This window comes from Mirounga angustirostris, unplaced genomic scaffold (assembly GCF_029215605.1).
Source record: "Mirounga angustirostris isolate CCGP_5_RB_7025 unplaced genomic scaffold, mMirAng1.0.hap1 SCAF_2, whole genome shotgun sequence".
Taxonomy (NCBI): Eukaryota; Metazoa; Chordata; class Mammalia; order Carnivora; family Phocidae; genus Mirounga; species Mirounga angustirostris.
Window position 1 is genome coordinate 86,617,887 of NW_026991710.1, and position 20,003 is coordinate 86,637,889.

Here is a 20,003-nt window from a genome sequence, read left to right on the forward strand (position 1 = left end):
TTCATATACAATATATTTGCTTAAAGTGGGTATGTGCATTAGCAAGAGCAACACAGAGAGAAGAACAAAAAAAAAAGAAAAAGGAGGAGGAGGAATTGGTGGAATTGGTCTCCGTTTTGTACACCAAGTCTTGTGCTTTGACATGTTCACTTCTTAGGCTGATCTACAGTTAGAAAGTTTTCATTCCAATACTCTTACATGAGATAAACAACCTCTCTTGAATATATTACATTGTTCAAATGGCTTGCTTACCCAGAGATCTCACTGAAACCAGTGGTGTGATTCACAAGTCAGTGATCCACATTTGAGATTTGCCTCTGTCAGCTCTGGGTAAGAAGGTAAATTCTCCACAAAGGCAATCGCTCTCCTTTTTATGAAGACAGCTGCCCATCTCATCTTTGGAGCATTACTTATTTGAAATTGTAAGAAGAACCCTGCTGAGCCACTAAAAATATTTAAGTAGTCATTGCTGCCAAAGAAGGTTCAAAAGAAGTAGGAATTGCAGTGGGAAAAATTAAAGACAAAATTGTTTGTCTTTTGATTCTAGGTTGGCTCAAACACATGACAGCTACAGCCCCCTTCACCACCCCACTTATGGTTTTAAAGACATAGATTGTTTTCTCTTGATTACAATTTCTAAATGAAATATTCTTTCTTAGCTTAACTTGCTAAACCCTCAGAAAATAACTCTATGTACTGCATATTTGGCCACATTTCAAGTTTATATATCAGCCCCAATCGGAAACAACTTGTTGCATTAAAACAAGTCTCATGTCTCATGAGAATTGGATTGTACATAAATATGCCAAAATATAGCTTCTTATATCTAGGGACACCATATAAAAGTTTTTTCTTCTCCTTCTCTGTAATAGACCTTTCACCTGAAAATTAGAATTTGCACCAAAGTTGTTCTCACCAAAATCAAAAGAAGTAAATATTCATACCTGACATTTCAAAAACATAATGACTCATTAGAATGGTGGTGTTCTTTTGCTCTGGTGGTGCCACATTTTCCTGATGTTTCTAGTGCCTCTTGGGAGTTCCTTCTAGATGTCTCTTGCTGGCTCCTTCCCTACAGGGTGATGTCCTTGGCCCTTTTTGCTTCTAATCCTTTCTCTCTCTCTTTTTTTCACTTCACAGCTTCAATTCATGAATCTCTCAAATCTATATATATATAGAGATTTTTTTTTTTTTTTTAAGATTTTAGTTTCAACCAGATCTTTGAACTCCGGACTGAATATCCAGTTGCCACATTGAATTTCTCACTGATCTCTACCGAAACCGCTCTTCTGTGACCCCTGACTCTCTAAATCCCTCTTCCTCCTGAGCCATACCATAATCCTAGTGGTCAGGGCACAAGCTTTGTAGCCTGTCAAACCCAGGTTCGGTTTTGTCTCAACTACTTAGGTGTTTGATCCTGGATAAGGTGTGAGCCTATGAAAAATGAGACATAATCCCAGCTACCTCATCAGATTGCTTTGAGATAATCCATAGAGCACACAACTCTTAGCATATGGTGAATACTAGAGAAGTGGTAACTATTACCCTTGATTTCCCCCTTCCCTTCATTTCATTTTACTCCTATCCAATTAGTCACTAAATCTTATGGTTTTGTTGGTTTTTGAATTCTATCTTTCATATCCTTTCACACCCCAGATCCACTGCCACTACCTTGTTAAAGGCCACCATCATGTTTCATACGGATTGTTGCAACAGGCTGCTAATAGGTTTCTCTACCTGTAGTCCATTCTCTACTTCACATTTAGAATGCTTCTTAAAAACACAAATTCAGATATATCTTTCTTCCACTTTAAGATTCTTCAATACTTTTCCATTGCCTTTAGATAAAGACCTACTTCCTTCCTGGTTTCTGTGTATCACCCCTGTCTAACTCTCTCACCATTACCCGACTCTCTCTGTGCTTTATAATAAGCTATTTTTGGCTCCATTGCCCAAAACATTCTTTCTCCCCCTTCACCCTATGCTTGGTTTGATTCTCCTAGAAGCTCCCTTTGTTCTAGGTATTTTTGTTACCATAGTTCTAAGTACTATATATTTTAATTGTATGTTTACTTGTCAGTACTTTACCTTCTCCAAGACTGTAAGCACTGATCTGGGACAGTGTCTGTCTTATTGGTTAGGATCTTAATAAATACTGGAGGGGAAAAGTAAAGAGGGAGGAGGATGGAGGGAAAAAACAACAAAATTCATTCTAATACATGCACTATTTGGGTGTTATTGAATTGAATTGAGTTGCAAATAAATCTTGCCTTGATTTTAAATTCAACTTCTACTTCACATTTACTCTTCCTAATACCATACCTATATTTTTACATGCACAGGGGTGGCACTTTGGAGTGTGCATCTTCTATCTCAAATCTCAGCACACTACATAATCTTGTTTCTCATTCTCCCCATCCCACCGGCCCAGCCAAAAAATGCCTCTTTTCCACAAGCCAGTAAAGGGATTAATGGGTTTCTGGATATTTCTTATCTGTATAAATTATGTGAGTAGCATGAAGCCCACCCTGACAGAACTATGCTGTGCTCTTTTTGAAGTTGGATTAAGAGCTCACTAAGCAGGGTGTGCCCGTTAAATTATAATGTTGTAAAGCTTGAATCCTGGAAACATGTACTGTCGATATTTGGGGTTTTAATAGGATTAGCTCTACTATGAAAGAATTCGAGAACATATGTTATGTTCCCGTAAAACTGTGTTTGTGGGTTAATTTGGTATGAAAAGAGATGAGCTGCTTTCCCCTCTATGTCCAGAAAAGATTTGTTTGTTTATACTCTGGGGATTTGAGGAATATACAGAAAATTAGCATCTCATAAGGTATTTTAATCCTTATTAATCTATATAACAGTTTTTTTATTCATGTTCTTGAAATAAAACATTAAAAATTGTGATGTTCTGGAAAAGGCAAAACTATAGAGATCATAAAGAGATCTATGGTTGTCAAGAGGTGGGGACCTCTTGGTGGGGGGAGGGTTGAACAGGTGGAACATAGAGGACTTTTAGAGGAGTGAAACTAGTCTGTATGTCCCTACAAGGGTGGATACACGTCATTATACATTTGTCAAAACCCATAGATTGTACAACACTGAGAGTGAACTCTAATGTAAACTAGGGACTTTGGATGATAATGATGTGTCAATGTAGGTTCATCTGTTGTAACAAATGTGCCCTCTGGTGTGGGATGTTGATGGTTGAGAAGGTCATGCATGTGGAGGGGCAGAGAGTATATGGGAACTGTGTAGTTTCTGCTCAATTTTGCTGTGAACCTGAAACTACTCTAAAAAACAGAGCCTAGAAAAAACATACTCATTTTACTATCTTTAGTAAGTGTGTTTTTTCCTAAATTGTCCAAATGTTTAACAACTCTGTGCTCTATAGAATATATTCTATTGTTAAATATAGCCTCACCAGCAAAGTACATTCATATATGGAAATGTTTTATGGGAATATTTCACATTTCCAGAATTTGAATTGGATTTTTCTTTTTATTTCACAATGGTTACTTTTGTTGTTGTTGTTTAGTTTTTCTCCCTTTGTCTTTAATTTTCTTCCTTATATATTGTGGTTGTTTTTTACTTGATTTCTTGGATCAAATGCTTGTCATTTGTATTTCTATGCTTCTTATTTTCCAATAAACTTAGTTCAAATAAAGGTCTCTTCTTTCTGAGACCTGCTTTGGCTGTGCTGTATTCATAAGTTTTGATATATAGTGTTCTCACTGTTAATTCATTTCTTAATAGGATGTGGTTCAGTTTTGAGTAATATTTTCATTCTAGAGTTATTTATGGATTATTTTAAATTTCTAGGTGCTTAGCATTTGTTTTGGTGGCTTTATGACAGTTTTTATTGCATTTTGATCAGAAGTTCTAATCCAGTGCATGGCCACTTTTGTAAAATATTCATTTAAAAATGTATATTTGGTCTATGCCAGACACAAAGTTTATTTGTGTGCGTGTATATGTATTCATAAATAAAATATCTTAAGATTCTTTTGAAACATCTGGAAACATTAGGCCTGTAACCTCCCTGGCAATCGCTGGTTGCTGCTGAGCAGGAACCTGCCCGCACAGACATTTAGATAGGGAGCCATTAGCTCCTGGGCTCCAGCTAATTGACTGTATGTGCACACAAACATATTTAATAATCTATAGGTAGTTCCCCTTGTTCATTATTTAAACACTCAATCCCCTTACTTATATTTTGTTGATTGAATTGTCAAATGTGTATTATAGTTTCCACTTCATAATAATTTGTCAGTCTTCTTTTTTTATAAATTATTTGATACATTTTGATACTTTGTTACTCTATACATAAAAACTCGCAACTGCTGCATCCTGGTAGAGTCTACCTTTCATTAGTGTGCTACTTGATTATTTTGGCACTGAATTCTTTGATATTGGTATTGCAACTTTTTGCTAGCTTTTTACCTGGAATATTGTTATTCACCCCTTCATTCCTATTTTTTCCCCCATCAATTTATTTTAGTTGAGTTGTTGTCTCTTTTATTATTATTGATTTGGAGCATTCATATCTTATGGTAGCCAAATACAACATTTACCATGTTTGATCTTATTTAGGCTATCTTTTTCTTTTATTCATCATGGTTTCTTATTCTGTTTAATCTTTTCTTTTTCTAATTTTGATAGTTTGATCGCATTTGGCTTTCGTAAAGGCCACAAACTGGTGGCCTTTAGGACACACAACAACACTCCTGTATTGCTTGGCCTACATACTGCTAAATCATTTTTAAAAAAATATTTGCCAACTTTTAAAAAATTATGTATTTGTATATGGATATTTTTTGGAACTGGCTGAGAGGAAGCTGGGTTGAATATACATTTAGTTTGGATTTGGGGGCTATATTTATGTGGCTTATGTTCACTTCTGTATAAGTTGAGTTCTTGCCAGCCATCCCAGTGGAGGCTTGGCTTCCAAAAAGTTCCTACAGCCCACTGTGCTGACTCCATTCCTTTCTAGGCAAGAAAGTTTCCAGCACTTCAAAAAGATCAATTGGGGTTAGGAGGAGGGTAGAGGAGGGGTGGTAAGAGAAGAGAGTTACATGTGCGTGCGTGCGTGTGTGTGTGTGTGTGTGTGTGTGTTTGAAATTGAGCAAAGGAGGCCTAGTTTGTCAGTAGAGGTTGATAGGCAGTAACACATCTGTGAGGAGTTTGGTACTCATACTGAGTTTGTTAGAGAATTTAACTCTACAGCGCCTGGGCGGCTCAGTCGGTTAAGGGTCTACCTTTGGCTCAGGTCATGATCCCAGGACCCTGGGAGCGAGCCCCACATCATGGGCTCCCTGCTTTGCAGGGGAGCCTGCTTCTCCCTCTCCCTCTGCTTGCCACTCCCCCTGCTTGTGCTCTCTCTCTCTGTCAAATAAATAAAACCTTTAAAAAAAGGGAAAAAAAGGAAAGAAAAAAGAATGTAACTCTCAAGTTCTTTCCCACTACTTGGACTTTTTTTCTTTTTACTTTCCTATCCTTCCCCCACTTTGGAATATATAAATAAATAATTGGGGTAATAGCACCTGAGGATAGATGTATTAACATACTGTACTTTAGAATGGAATGCGATTCTAAAGAAAGTTTGCTAAGAGTGCAGAGGATGAGATTAACATATTGAAAAACAGGAACTCCCAGGGCACCTGGGTGGCTCAGTCAGTAAAGGGTTAAACATCTGCCTTAGGCTCAGGCTCGGATCCTGATCTGGGGAAGGCGGGTCCTGGGATCAAGAACCCCACCTCTGACTCCGGAGTCTGCTTCTCCCTCTCTGTCTGCTCCCACCCCCACTTGTGCTCGGTCTCTCAAATAAATAAATAAAATCTTAAAAAAAAAAAGGAAAGAAAACAGGAACTTCCTCACCTGCATATGTCATTCCTAGCTCAAAAACAGTGTCTTCTGTCCCAAGCTTATCCCATCAAGTAAGCTTGTGATGCATCCCTCTCATGTCTTAGGTGTCTTACCACCAAACCTTTTCTCTCCCACACCTCCCCTTTCACTTCAAAGCTTAGCTGTTTGAAAATGGGGTTTACCGTGTGTCTTTACTTCCTCATGTCTCATTTACTGTTAACCCTCTGCAGTGTGCCTGCTGTCTGCATCACTTCACTAAGATGATGCCTAGAGTCATCTCTCTAGGGTGACCTTCCCCCTGTCAAGTTCACGGACGTGTTTCAGTCCTTAACGCCCTAAGCTTCTCCGCACAGTGTATCACTATTATTCAGCCCCTCCTGGGATGCGATTCCAGCACTTGCCTTGCATCTGTATTAGCATTCTCTCCTGGTTGTGGCTTTGCCTTCATCTCCTTCGGTCACTTCTCTTCCTCTCCCTGCCCTTTAAATGTTGATATTCCCAGGGCGCCTGCATGGCTGTCAGTTAGGCATCTGGCTCATGATTTTGGCTCGGGTGGGGATCTCGTGGGTTACCGGATTGAGCTCTGTGTTGGGCTCCCCACTCAGCGGGGGAAGTTTGCTTGGGATTCTCTCCCCCCTTTAACCCTCCCCCCCCACATATGTGTGTGCCTGCGCTCTCTTTCTCTCTCAAGTAAATAAATAAACCTTTAAAAAATATATTGATATTCCCGGGGCGCCTGGGTGGCTCAGTCCTTAAGTGTCTGCCTTCCACTCACTGGGATCAAGCCCCGCATAGGCTCCCTGCTCAGCGGGAAGCCTGCTTCTCCCTCTCTCACTCCCCCTGCTTGTGTTCCCTCTCGCTGTGTCTCTGTCAAATAAATAAAATCTTAAAAAAATAAAAATATAAATAAATAAATAAATAAATAAATAAATAAATAAATAAATAAATAAATAAAATATTGATATTCCCTAGGGTCTGTCTTCCACTCTCTTCTCTTCTAAATCCAACATTTCTGCCTGGGTCACTTCATCTTACATGCATGGCTTTGGTCACCACATATATGCTGATAACTCCCAAACTGATGTCTCTCCTAAGCTCCTGACCTGTTATTTTCAAGAGTGTTTGGTCTCTCTAGCTAGAGGTCCCATTGTACCAAAACAGGACATGCCCAAAGCTGAACTCATCCTTCCCTATCCCCATATGGTCAGTTCCATTCCTGTGTTCTGTCCTTCCTCTCAAAACTGTTTCCCTTTTATCCTTTTTTTTTTTTTGGAGGTAAAATAACAACTTTTATTTTTCTTATTTTTAATTGATTTGGCATAATGGTTTGTTCAAAGTATATTTGATTACGTATGCTTATGCATATATTATATATGTGTACATAAGCATACACGTCATGCTTACATACGTAATATATAAGCATATATAGAAATATATATATATAATGATTATGGTTTTATATTTAAAGTGGAATTTCTGGTAGATAGCAGATAGTTGGGTCTTGCTTTTTTATCCAATTAAAAAATCTCTATCTTTTGATTTTGATGTTTAGACCTTTTGCATTTAATGGAAATTGTCGATAAATGTAAAATGCCATCTTGCTGGTTGTGTTCTATTTGTACCATCTGTTCTTTTCTCTCTTTTTCTTCTTTTTAGGTTTAGTATTTATTTTGTCTTTTTTAAATTTAAATTCAATTAATTAGCATATAATGTATTATTGGTTTCAGAGGTAGAGGTCAGTGATTCATCAGTCTTATATAATACCCAGTGCTCATTACGTCACATGCCCCCCTTAATGTCCATCATCCAGTGTTTCCCTTTTATCTTAATGGAGAGTACAGTGTTAACATCTCCTTAATTTCCCAAGTTACAAACATGGAAGTCCTCTTCAGTTCTTCCCTCTTCCTCATTCTTATTGAACCCTTCTGCTTTCTAAAGATTTCTCAAACTCTTCATCTTTTGCTATTCCTTCTACCACCCTTCTGTCTAGCTATCACATCAGGTTCACCCTCAGAAGTCCAAGATTTCCCACGTTTTCTCTCATCCCTCATAGCCCCACCATCTAACACACACACAAACACACACAGACACCCAGAGAAGAGTATTTCTCAGATATGCTTCACAGCACTGATTGTGTAGCTATGTTTTAGGACTCTTCACAGTGTTTTATAATGGTCTGTTTACCTGCCTGTTCTTATATGCTGCCTTGCCTACACTTTGAGATCCCTAAGAATAGTGATTGTATCATATTCATCTTTGTGACCTCCAAGACATAGCACAGTACCTGGTCCATGGTAGAAATAAAATGAATGCTCATGGAATACATTTAAATTAGAAGTAAGATATAAACTATTGAAATTGGTTTTACAGAAGGTTGTATAATCCATTTTTTGAACTTATATAAAAATTTACAAATACCACTTAGGCAGTTTTGCCAGATGTCACTGTGATTTCTTGGGGACTTTTCTAGGCTTTAAGAATCATCAATCTGAAATTTTTCCAGGTATGGACATGAAGAAAAAGTGATAAATATCAGTTTTATCTTTATAAAGTAAAATATGATTTTTATAAATTCACATGGCATAAAATGCTAAAATATTTTAAATTGTTCTACATAGAGGCAAAGTGTGGAAGGGAATATTAAAAAATTATGTCAGTTACTATTGATGCATAATAGTTGCCCAATAAACATGATCAATTCCATTATTCATGGTAGTTATGTTCTATAAAATCATTGGGAACATTGAAGTAGGAAATACTGAATCATTGCTTCAAAGAAAATAATCTGGTCACATTCTCATCAACAAATCCATATATAATTTTCTGTGTGTTTCTGTTTAAAGACACCTTATTTAATATACATTGTTGATTGACTAACATTGAATTCCCAGCCAAGGGCACTCTACTATGTAGCTGAACAAAGCTTGTGTGACACATTTTCTCTGTAAGGCACATTACAATCTTCTTGAACTTAGTAGTACTATGCTTGGGGGCCATTTTAAACAGCAAAATCACCAAAAAAGAAAGAAAGAAAGAAAAAAAAAAGCACCAACATTTGAAAAAATACGGCACTAACTAGACTATGAAGAGGACGCTTATTTACAGTGTGAGACCTGAAATAAGAAGGCAGAATGTTGCCTTGTTCAATCTCAGCTGAGAACATGTGTCTCGGGCCACTCAAATTTTCTGCTGCTCTGTGCATGCCATAAACGACTACAAAAACACCTTGAGTATGGATGTTGAGGTTACAAATAAATTTTAGTGAGTAAGCAAATTCACAAATATAGAATCTGTGAATAATGAGGATCGATTGTATTTCACTTTTTCATTCTACTCTAGGTCTTGGGATATCAAGATGTATGATTGCAAACCTTGTTCAATGAATTCTGTTAGGATTTGGGGCTTAAGGGATAAAAAGTACTTTTTTCATCTTAGAAATTTATTCAATGTAATAAAATGACCCAAAGTGACAATTTCAAATGCTGATCTAATTTTATAAAATTGAATTAAAGATGTAAATAATTACCTATTATGGGTAAAAGGACTTCTGTATGAAGTTCATCCATATATTACTTGATTTATCTTTGTGCTATAGTGAGCCTGTAATATTCTCTGAATTTTTATCAGAGAAAAATGGGTAATTATGTCAAGAACAAAAATTTAAAGTAAATAAAATTAGAAGCAAGCCTCTGATGTCTGATTTAGAAAGGCTATATATACCAAGACCACATAAAACCACCTGTTATTTTCTTGTAATAATTTATGTTTACTTTTCTATCTTTCTCTTTTTAAAATATTTTCTTTCAAGAGCCATTGCTTAGATGCTTATGAGGCCAAATTTATGGAGTCTGACAGACATGGTTTCTGGTCCCTCTTTTGTGTACTTATTAATTATGTGACTTTGGGCAAGTTAATAACCTTTTCTGAGCATACTATTTCCTCAGCTGTAAAATGGGGATAAGGAAGGATATCACCAATTGTAAAATGAGAATCATGAAGGATATAATTTATCTTCAGTGTAAAATGAAGGTAATGTTATGAGGATGAAATAAAAACCATATAGATTATAAAAAGTATTTAGATTAACTAGGGCCTGGCATATAATGATATTGTTTGCTTTGTTTCTTTATTTCCCCCAGAGAGGATGAGCATTCTCTTTAAACACTTGCATATTAGAGAAGATGGTTCTGTTGCCTTCACGGGTAAATGTAGCTGTGTAAAGATTTCCTGAGCCACTGTCTTCTGTCAAAACTCTAAATATTGTTCCATTATGTGGCATGTAATGCTGTCAAGAAATTTGAGGCCAGCCTGTCTTTTCTCTATAAGTGGGTAACCAGTTACCCTGCCTTCATGCTTTAATACTTAATGGTGTTTCATCTGATCATATTCTGTCTAATAAAGTTCAGTTTTTTTCTCAGAGAAGGCAGTGTCTTTTCATTAACTTCGCCGTGGCAGGTGAGTTTTTTTCCAGATATAATTCATGTCTATTTTCTGTCTAGGGAAGTTTCTTTCCCTCAAGAAAATATTTCATTGAATAAAATTTTCATTCCATCTATTCTGGTTTCCTCTATAGGAGCCCTGCTTATCCATAAACGGACTTTTTATTATTTCTTCCCCACATTCTTCATATCTCTTATCTCTTTAACTCTTTTTTTCTTTGCCCTTCTTGTTTTCCTTTGAGAAGTTTTTTTTAAGTCATAGTCCAGGTTTTCCTGCAGTAGAAATTATGCTTCTTAACATTTATAATGAGGTACTTGCTGTGATTTTTGAAGCAATAATAACACTTCCAGGAAGGTCATTTATCTGGAACCATAGAGAACACATCTGTGAACCGGAGGTAAGCCAAAAAGTCCCTGGTCTCTTGAGGTAGTTGGTCACTATCCTCTAATGTGAAGGAGAATCAGCCTACATTTACTGAAGGCCATGCGCTTTGCTGGGGATATGCTATGGTGCTATTTATTTCTCACAATAGTCCTATCAGATAGGATTGATATGTACATTTTACAGAGGAGAAGGCAAATACTCAGAAAGATTTGGTAACTTGACAAGGTCAGACAGCTAATAAAGGCCTGAGCCAAACTTGAAATACCAAAACCTTTGTTCCTCCTGTAATACCATTTTATCTCATGGTGGTACACATTTCCCCTAGAAAAGTCCCCATTTGGTTTTTCAGTCATAATCTATTTTTTCTTTTTGTTGGCACTATACTTGAATTTCATTGGCTGGGCTCCACGTCTACAGGGAGGAAATTGAAAATAGAGAATGTTAGAATAAACACTGTAGCAGCGAGAAGTTTCTTGGCAATAGTTAGAGAGTGAGAAAGAACCATGAAAAGCAGACTAAATTTACTAATTCTAGTAAAAATTGGAATATACATCTTTATAACCTCTGAGGACATTACTGTAATGCTGTATTGTATATAATTGATATTCATAAACATGTCTAGGATTCATTAAGGAAAGATTAAATTGTATTCAAGTTTTTAAAAATAGGCTAACAAATATGTAGCATCTTAAGAAATTACAAAATCATAAAAATGTTTTCAGTTGTTTATAATTGCAAAAAAAAAAAAGGAAACATTCCAAATGACTATCAACAGGAAAACAGATAAATTATATTATGGCTCTACAATAGAATACTTAGAATAGTAAAAATAAAGTACAGATTCATATATCCACATGAATGAATGTTATAGTGAAAAATGCAATTTGCAAAAAAAAGTGTATAATATAATTTCACTTATCTGAAGTTTAGAAATATTCAAAACTAAATAATATAGTATTAGGGGTATATATTTATGTGGCAAAACTAAAAAGAAAACCAATTTAATGGTAACCACAAATTCAGGATAGTGGTTGTCTCAGGGCAGTGAAAGGTAAGGGAGGTACAATTCAGTAGGGACATATACATAGGACCTCAAAAATGTAAGTAATGCCCTATTTCTTTTTTTTTAATATTTTATTTATTTATTTGACAGAGAGAAAGAGAGCACAAGGTGGGGGGCGGTGTGTGGCAGGCAGAGGGAAAGGGAGAGGGAGAAGCAGGCTCTCCACTGAGCAGGGAGCCTGATGCGGGACTCAATCCCAGGACCCTGGGATCATGACCTGAGCCGAAGGCAGACACTTGACCAACTGAGCCACCCAGGCACCCCAGTAATGTCCTATTTCTTAAGCTGGGTATTGGATATCACAGTATTCATTTTATCATCAGTGTTATTATTTATAATTTGTGTATGTGTAATATACATTTGTATGTACAAAAAGTTTAATAACAACAAATTTTGGTTCCTGAAGTTTTATTTTAGTTATCTAGAAATTTTTAGTTATGAGAAATATTTCCAAAGATATCAGATAGATGATTCATTATTGTTAGTGCTACAAAAGAAACACAAAAATAGACAAATGATATATCAGGGAGCTCATTTAAAAAACAATATTTGTTTATTTACCTAAAGAAACTTTTTTATATTGGAATGTTGGGTACTAGTGTACATAAGGCAGTTTTCATAAGGGAATTTTTTTTTTAAAGATTTTATTTATTTGACAGAGAGAGAGACAGCGAGAGGGGGAACACAAGCAGGGGGAGTGGGAGATGGAGAAGCAGACTCGCCGCTAAGCAGGGAGCCCGATGTGGGACTCGATCCCAGGACCCTGGGATCATGACCTGAGCCGAAGGCAGACGCTTAACGACTGAGCCCCCCAGGCGCCCCTCATAAGGGAATTTTTGAAATAAAAGTCAAATCCCCTAAACTATGATGTCTTCTGTCTTCTAAAATTTATAGTTGCAGGGCGCCTGGGTGGCTCAGTTGGTTAAGCGACTGCCTTCGGCTCAGGTCATGATCCTGGAGTCCCGGGATCGAGTCCCGCATCGGGCTCCCTGCTCGGCAGGGAGTCTGCTTCTCCCTCTGACCCTCCTCCCTCTTGTGCTCTGTCTTTAAAATAAATAAATAAAAAATCTTAAAAAAAATAAAAATTAAAATAAAATAAAATTTATAGTTGCTTTGACTCAATTCAGAGCACAATTCCAGTAACAAAACATTGAATTAAATTCTAGAGAGAATGTCACCTAATTCAGAGAATTTACATGTCATGATATTTAATGTTAAGGCCTGAGGGTGTTTTAGAAATTCATGGGGGCATTTTGGTCCTCTAGTAATCATGACTGAATGTCTACATGTTTCAGTACTATTCTATTATAAAAGTTTATTTTGCTTCTTAATATTATAGCTAACTGATTATTTTTATTTAGATTACATAAGCTATATTATCTTTGAATTTTATTTCAACATAGTTAAGGGGAATATTACAAAATGTCAGTTATGAAAGGGGTGTCAGAACTGTTAGGGCTGAGAAAAAATAATCTGTGCCCACTTGGAGCGTATGGACAGACTTGTCTGAAGGGTTAAGATCAAGCCAGAAGTATCCAAGATAAAATTAAATTATATGAAGATTTAGGAAGCTTTTTGTATTTCCCCCTGGTGTTTGTATTTTCATTGTATTACAATTCATAATTAATAGTCTAATGCAGATTGACATCCATGATTAAGAAGAAAAACCTATTAATTTTCACCTCTTGCTTATGAATAAAAGGATTCAGCTTCCCTCTGGTTAAAACTCTAGAAGGCACATATTTTGAAAAAATATTTTTCATTGAGAAATATTTTTTACACAGTGATTTTTAATTTCATCTGTAATTTTGGGAGGGAATGAATATTGAATTCTGTTTTGTTTTTTATTTTTTTTTAACAGGTGGTTTGGGAACAGAACACACTATGATGCCTTGTATCAAGAGGGTCCCTCTTTATATGCAAAATGCTTTACTTTTCCTGGAAACTAATCTCCTTAAAAGCTAATACCCAAATCAAACAATGTACCCTTTTCAGTGCTGAATAAAAATAGGTCAGGAAGGGATTAAAAGCCTGGCACTGCACTAAAGTGAAGCAATGAAAGTTTTACTCTTTAAGCTCCCCCTTGTTATGTGAGAATTCATAAATTACTAGTTAATTCAAACCCCCCTCCTTCTGCCTCCTCTTCCTTGTCCCTCACTAGGTAAGCCCTTATTGTTCATATATGTATGAAACATTGTTTTCTCAGAAATTTTCCCATTGCATCTGTTAGAAATTTTTTAATATCAATCAGCATTGAGTCCAGTTTGCTTCATCTGTGTATTTAATCGACGAGGAAACTTAAGATTGATTTTGCATACTATTCATTTTCTCAGTTTCTGCTGTGTGTGGTTCCTTCTTTACTGCTTCTCTTGCCCTAAGTATCTGATGATCAGCACTATGCCCTGACTGTTCTTAGGGCTTTTAACAGGCTTCAGGTTACTGAAGTGTTTGAGTCAATAAACCTATTTGAAAACCTATTAGGTATGAGGAGGTACAGAGTCCATGTAGAGGAGGGTAAGATATAAGAATTGGAAGTCTCATTGGGAATCCCTTAAAATAGGATGGTGATAACTGCAGCACAAATGGAAATTCCATCTATTCATGAAGATAGCTGTGTGACTCGAGGGGTGATCCTGAAACATTCTGAACCTCTTTGATTCACATGGAATACAGAAGTTAAAATATATGCCTTTTTATATAGTTTTATATAAGTAGTTTTCAATATAGGAGTTAATAGATACAAAATTCTTAGCATGGTACTGCCATGTAGGAGGATTCCTATAAGTGCCTTAATATGCTTAGTACTATTGTTTTATTTGGACAGTTAACCAAGTTCATTATCTCTACGTTATCTGTTTTTCTCCAAGTCTCCATTTCCTTGCCTATAAAATGACTGGATTAGATGATGGGTTCTAGGGCTTCTTCCATCTTTATCATTACCTAGATCTTTGTTTAAGGAAGTGGGTCCTTAGTACTCATAATCTTTATATAAGATTTTCCAAGTCCACTTAGTATATATAATTATTTCATATCATCTTCTCTCTTCAAACTTGCAATACTTCGCCTTTCCTCTTAACTCACAGGTCAAAAATAAAAGCCACCAGAAGAGTTTCTACATGCTTCCCCAGCAACTGTACCAACATACCAGCTTCGATAGCCATCCACTGCAGGTCCTCCTGCTGTATTCTCCTTTAAGCCTGAGCCTTGCCCTGTGCACTGTATCTCCTCCTCTTACACCCTCAATAGTTTGTTTGTTTGTTCTCCTGGATCATGCTCATCAGATATCAAAAATGCTGAATTACCTTCCAGCTTTTAAATCCTCTCATATCCTACTTAGCCCTATAGCTACTGCTCTTCTTACCTGCTATGGTTTCATCTTCTCTTCCTCCACTCCCTTTCCAATCTTTTATTAAAAAATTGCTAACCTGTTTTTTAAAAGCTCCACAAATATACCCAGGACCGAATTCTCATGTAGCCTTCATATTTTTTATGAAGGCTTTTTGTACTATTTTGTCTTACTTACATTATCTCTTTAATACCTTCATTTTTCCTGAACCATTTGAGAATTCCTTGTATACATTGTGACATTTCACCCCAAAATATTTTCTCATGTATCTCCTAAGAACAAGGGCATTCTCCTATATAATCACAACCTAATAATTACACACAGGAAATTTTTTTAATATTTTATTTATTTATTAGAGAGAGAGAGCATGAGTGGGAGTGGGGGGGGGTGGTGGTGGAGAGGCAAAGGGAGAGGGATAAACAGACTCTCCACTGAGCAGGGAACCTGATGCAGCCGGCACTTGATCCCAGGACCCTGGGATCATGACCTGAGCTGAATGCAGACACTTAACCAACTGAGCCACCCAGGTGCCCCTACGCACAGGAAATTTAACATTAATACAATACTATTAGCAAATTTACTGACCATATTCAAATACTCACAATTGTTCAATAATGCTCTTATTCTCTTTAATATCCAATCAAGGATTATACATTGCTTTCAGTTGTCATATATCTTTAGTCTTCTTTAATCTAGAACCCTGGCCTTTAAAATTCTTTTTGTTTTTTATGACATTGACTTTTTTCTTTTTTAAGAATCTAAGCCAATTATATTGCAGAATATCCTCAATTTGGATTTATCTATTTCCTCTTTCAGAGGGAGGCTAAACCATTGGCAAGTCTACAATAAAATGACTCCTAAACATTTTTGGCAAGCATACAACAGATTTGATGTTATGTCCCTCCAAATGCACCACAACAGCAAGCACATATCAGTTTAACACATTATTTAGAAATTTGATCCCTTGGTTAAGATGGTTTCTCTCAGATTTCTCCATTGTAAAGATACTGGTTTCCCTTTGTAATAATAAATGTCTGGGAAGCTACTTTGAGCTGTCTTATTCCCTAATAGATTTTCACCAATGGTTTTAGCAACCATTGATGATTCTTACCCAAATCAATTATCACAAAATCATGATTTTCTATTTCCATTATGCCTTATTCACTGTCCTTCTCTTTTGAACTCACAAAAATCAGTCTTCTGCCCCACCAATCCAACAAAACTGCTATTGTCAAGGTCACCAAGGACTTCCACTTACTAGATCTAAGGGACAAGTCTCAGTCCTTACTTTCCCTAACATATCAACTGCATTGGACAAAATTAATCATTTCCTTCTCCTGGAAATACTTTTTTTAGTTGGCCTCTGAGAAACCAATAGAAGGATTCCTTATCAATCTTCTTTGCTGGTTCTTATTTAGCTTCTAAACCTCTAGACATGAAAAAAACCTCAGGATTTAGTCTTCATACCTCTACTACAACTCAACATGTGGGCGTGTGATTCTTCTAGTTGCTCAGGCTCAGAATTCTGGAGTCATACTTGACTCTTCTCTTTCTTTTACCCTCGATATCCAATTCATTAGCAAATTCTATCAGCTCTATTATTAAAATATATACCTAACCTAATCATTTCTTTCCATATCCATTGCTCTCTCCTTAGTCTGAACAACTACCATGTCTGGCCTTGACCATTTCTGCAGTAGTATCCTAGTCAGACTTCCTGCTTCTACCCTTGCTTGCCTATAGAAATCCTTTTTTAAAAGTCAAATAATGTCACAAAATCCATCTAATGCAAAATAAACCCAAAATTCCTACATAGATTTTAAGGCCTTGCATACTCTGGCCCTTGGCTACTCCTTTGATCTCCTCTGCCGGTCTCATATTTGTTATCCCTCTTGTCTGGAAAACTCTTCCCCTAGATAATCCATATACTTCATCACTTCATTCAGATCCCAAATATCACCTTATCAGGGAGGCCCTTTCAGATTTTTCCATCTAAAATAAGTCTCTCCCTCACTCTTTGTCCCCCTCCTCTGTTTACTTTTCTTCTTAGCCCCTGATGTAGTATATGTTTATTTGCTTTGTGTGTAGCATCTGTCTACCTCTCACTGTTTTCTGTGGCAGGAGGGACTGCTAATATCCCCAATCCTTAGAGCAATGCTTAACGCATATATGTACCTAATAAATGTTTCTTAATTGGCTGTTGGAATTCCTCTTACTCCTCTTATTCTTCTATTATTGATAGAAAGAAAATGGGTTTTTCCCTACTTTCAGTGAAAAGTTTAGTTTATAACTGCTCTTTTTTCATCTTGAAATATTAAATACAATGTTCCGAACTATACCTTAGCAAAGAAATTATGTTTTTGTGAATTGTATAAATTAATGGGTTATTTATAGTCTTGTTATTTGTAATTACTAATCACAATATGTTTTTCCTCAGTGTTTGGATATGATTCTTTAAAAGGCAACTAAAATTCTCATATGTTAGCCTAGGATTGTTTTTTATTATAAATGAAAGTACAAAGTCTTTTACTAGACCATTCATTTATGAATTTTAAAGCCCATCAGTACAACAGTATTTATATATATTATATATATATGGTTTATAATTCTCTAGGGAGTCTACCTGTTTTCTATTAGTTTATGGAAGGAGAAAGTTCTGGCTTCTTTTATTAACTTGAAAGTAAAAACTAATAACATGCCATAAGATTAAACTAATGGAAATTTATGGAAACGTTTGGACAAACCACCATCTCCTGGTGTTTTTTGTTCTGTATGTTTGGTTTCCTTTGTATCTAGATATGGTATTTAAATAATGGGGCAAATATATAAGATCTGATTTTAGCAGTTCTTGGAAGTGTCCAAGATACGCATCCTGTTTTAAAGAGTAAGGAAATTGCCGTGGTTGTTTTGTGTGTATGCAGACATGTAGGTGTTCCTCATAAAAGCCCTTATGCTACTATGTCTATATCTTGAACATCAGATGGTAGATTTTAGGGCTATTCACTAGGGAGGATATTTAGATGTTTATATTGTATATTTCATTGGGTATCTAGAAATGTTAAATTTTAAGCATTATTCTCAAGAGTTCTCACAAGCAATGTATGCATGGGTATGCATGGGATAGGGCCTGACCACCTACATGTCCCCAATGGTATGACCTTCCTCTTTCTAGCCCTTTGTATTTCTCCCTATTCCTCAACCCTACTGGCTGGACCACTGCGAAAGACTACTGTTGATAGACCTATTTGAATATCAATACTTGTCCAGATTGAGATCCTTTTGAATACTAATTTTTCTCCCTTCCAATATCTCAATATCTTGAGGGACCAGTGTTCCACAACCAAAGTTTAATAAATGCTAATACTTCTATGTCTTCATAGCTCAGGCAGCTCATAGCTCAGCTTCATTTTAGGTACAAATGTAATGGTCAATAGCTGATTTAAAACTACAGTACATGGGTATGCACAAGTGTATATTCACAAAACTAGACAACCAACCAACCAAAAAAACAAAATAATTATAGCACTCTTGACACTTACTTGTTCAAGGAATGCTTCTTATGTTCGGACAGTCATTAAAAAGAATTTCAGAAACTCAGAACAGAAGAAACTGGAGGTAAATTTGAAGTAATTTGGGATGGGTAAACTTTCTTTTTAGAAAGATGCATCCTCTCTCTCTCTCTCTGTCATGGAGCACTTGCCCTGAATGTACAATAACCACCAAGATAAGCCCTGAAGAACTTTTTTTTATTTTTATTTTTTTACTAAATTGAAGCCATTTATACACATATTGCTTCAAGTCCAGCACTCCTATTTGGCATTGGCATTTTTATGCAAATTTGATTTTAGCATGACGTTTATGCTGATTTTGAGATTAGGATTAAGTATATTACCAAAATATAAAAGAACGATGTTCAATTAGTGATGAAAATTTCTCTGGTGTCAGAAATACAGATGAAACATATCTGTACCACATAGGGGAGACAGCATAATGCATACTGAAATAGAAAAAGTTTCTATTTTTTCCTAAAACAGACAATAAACTTTATTAATATTTAACAGAAATGTGATAATCCTATATATATTTGGGTCCTGTTCAAAACTATTTTACTGATAAGGATTTGTGATTTCTGGGGTAGTAGATAGAAACACAGGTTCTGGAGAGAGACTGGCAAAATTCAACCTGGCTCCACTGTGGAGTAACTATGTGACCCAAATGAGTTACTTTATTCTTTTAGTTCACATTTATTCATCTGACATTGCAGTAACAGTACCAACCTCATGACAAAGTACTGAAATAATAAATAAAACATGCTTACATTATACTCATTCAGTAGTCCTAATACCAGTAAATAAGAATATCCATACACACACATACATATACATATATATGCACATATATATACACAGGTATATGATGAGAGTAAATATATATAATTGTAATTGTCTTCCTCAAACATCCCTGCCTACTCTCTACCTGAAGACTCCTTTAAGAGTTCCCTTTGTATAGAGTGTTTTTCTCTTATTTCCTATGGCTGCTTTTTGTCATTCAGATCTCAGTTTTGTTACCTGCTCAGGGAGGCTTTTCCTCACTATCCAATCTAAAATATTCACCAAGTTAATTTCAACCATATCTTATTTTAATTTTCTCCATATCATTTATCACTTGATTTAATTTTTTGTTGTCAAACTCCTTTCACTGGAGTATAAGAATCTCCCTTGTTCTCCATTGTGTCCTAGCACCTTGGTAAATGCTTTAAAAATATGTGCTAAATTAATAAACTACTCTATAGAGGTTATAATGAAAAAAATCAGAGAAAGGGAAGGGAATGCAAAATCCCAGTTTAGGAAAAAAAAAAATGTCAGTTCCTGACTTCCACTGCCCTACCCAGGCCCTGAACTA

The 20,003-nt window shown here is 36.0% G+C and overlaps 1 protein-coding gene across 1 annotated transcript in view; it reads left to right on the forward strand.

Moving 5' to 3' along the window:
- GSTCD (glutathione S-transferase C-terminal domain containing) overlaps positions 1-20,003 on the forward strand; it is a 130,496-nt gene that overhangs the window by 70,676 nt on the left and 39,817 nt on the right. The window lies entirely within an intron of this gene.